The following is a 2,440-nucleotide window of genomic DNA, read 5'->3' as shown; positions in this document are numbered from 1 at the left end:
ATAAGATGACCCTTGAGTCTGCAGAACCCAAGGGAAAGAAAAGGCTAGGCGGCAAATGGTAAGACCAATGTTGGGAATTGCTGGAAAAGCTTTAATCAAGGCGAAATATCAAGGGGTTCCCATTATAACCCAACCGCGTAAGGAACGCAAAAAATCTGGGAACATAACACCGATATGACGGAAACTAGGGCGGCAAGAGTGGAACAAAACACTAGGCGAGAGGCCGAGCCTTCCACCCTTTACCAAGTATATAGGTGCATTAAGATAACATGGCAATATAATGATATCCCAACAAGTAAATAAAAGATGTTCCAATAAGGAACGGCCTCCATTCTTCACCTGCAACTAGCAACGCTATAAGAGGGGCTGAGAAAAGCGGTAACATAGCCAATCAACGGTTTGCTAGGACAAAGGTGGGTTAGAGGTTCAACATGGCAATTGGGAGGCTGACAAGCAAAAGGTAGGCATCGTAGCATTGGCATAGCAAAAGAGCGAGCAAACTAGCACAACAAAGATAGTAGTGATTTCGAGGGTATGATCATCTTGCCTGCACAGTTGTCAGAGTTGACTGGATCCTCGAGAGCAAACTCAACGGGCTCCTCGTTAGCAAACTCGTCTCCTGGCTCTACCCAAACAAAACAAACAAGCAACAAGGATACAATCAACCACGTGCAAGACCAAGCAATATGATGAAATGATGATATGCTATGCGGGATGCGATGCGGGTTGCAAAATGCAAGATATGACAGGAAATGCATGAACCTTACCTCAACTTAGAAAAACCAAGTATGCCACTGGAAAGATGAGATGAAATCGCTTGAAAACGACATAAAGAACGCCGGAATCGGAGTTACGGTTTGGAAATGAAGCGATTCAAAAAACGACAACGGTCTGCAATTTACAGCAAGTAGGCATCTAAATGCAATGAAATGAACATGCTACAGCACCCAAACATGACAACAAAATATATGGCAAGGATGCACACAAGATGCTTAACAAAAGTCTAGCACTGAGCTACGGCCAATTCATCCATTAACAGGTTCAAACAAGCATGGCAAAAACGCAAATGGATAACAGATCTCAGACTTAGTGAAATTAACACTTGTCTGGAATTTCAGATCATATAGCCCTCTTCGGAGCAACAAAACAACAAGCTACAGGACCTGAACATGACAAAGAAAGACATGGCATGGATCTACTCAATAAGCTTAACAAAAGTCCCTTAGTGACCTTGAGCCAAAAGGGATCACAAAATATACTAACAAGCACACGAACATAGCAAAAACATAATCAGTTTTCAGACTTAGTGAAAACTGGGACATGCTGAAACATAACTCACGAAGGCATGTTTACGAGCTCGATGCACTCACTATGGTGCAAGTCATGGCAAGACAATCTTACACCCATAAAGAAGGCACAAAACACAAGCTAGACATGGCAAGAACAATGGCATAGCATGCACGGATCAACTACAATAACATCGGCAAAATCACAAACAAGTTGACGATCTGCCCAGATTCACAACGAAGCAAAAGTAGAGCTCGATTGACTCAAGCTAGGGTACTCCATAATTGCAAACAAAGACATGGATGGATAGAGCACTACAAGATTAACAAAACTCCCTTACTGATCATCCTCAAAAGAGGCACGGATCATGAGGAAACAACATGAACATATGGCATCATGAACTAAACAATCCCAGGACTTAGTAGAATTACTAAGTACCTGAAAACAGATTTACCGGGTGCCTCACTTTGCAAGCTTGCACAAGTCACCACACACATCACAAAAATGCATGGGTTGCACCTCTGGAAAGAAGACAAACTCCTTAACAAAACATATGAAGGACTCATAGGCATATCATGCACACAACAATCATGGCAAAAATGACAAAAAGTCTAAGATGAACTAGCAGATCTGACAATTAACTCACGAAGCCTCCTTTTAACAGCATTTCGGGCATCAAGATGAACTCGAATGAAAATGATGCAATGGAATGAAATGATGTACTCATCGAGGCGAACATTTTGATATACTATATGTCCAAAACGGAGCTACGGATGCGGAGATATCACAGGCCAAAGTTAACACAAAAATTAGGGTTCGGAGGAGAAAAAGTCAACCCGCGGATCTCAGATCCAGATCTACACGGATTTCGATGCACGCCGGATCTACTGTTCACCGCCGGAGTTCCTGTTCACTGGTGGGGTTCGTGGCGCCCGGAGCTCGGAGACGAGGAGGGAGAGGCCGGAGTGGCGGAGGAGGCGGCGCCGACGACGAGGCGGCGACCGGAGGCGGCGAGGGGTGGCGGGCTTCGAAGGCGGCGGGGCTCGGGCACCCGGGGCTGGGGAAGACGAGGCGGGGAGGAGGCGCGGGCTCTGGCCCGAGCGGCGGAGAGGCGGGCCCGCTCCGGGCCTGACGGGCCGGCGGGAGTGGCGGC

The sequence above is a fragment of the Triticum dicoccoides genome, chromosome 5A, assembly GCF_002162155.2.
Source record: "Triticum dicoccoides isolate Atlit2015 ecotype Zavitan chromosome 5A, WEW_v2.0, whole genome shotgun sequence".
In the NCBI taxonomy this organism is placed as follows: Eukaryota; Viridiplantae; Streptophyta; class Magnoliopsida; order Poales; family Poaceae; genus Triticum; species Triticum dicoccoides.
Note: the sequence above shows the minus strand (reverse complement) of the source record.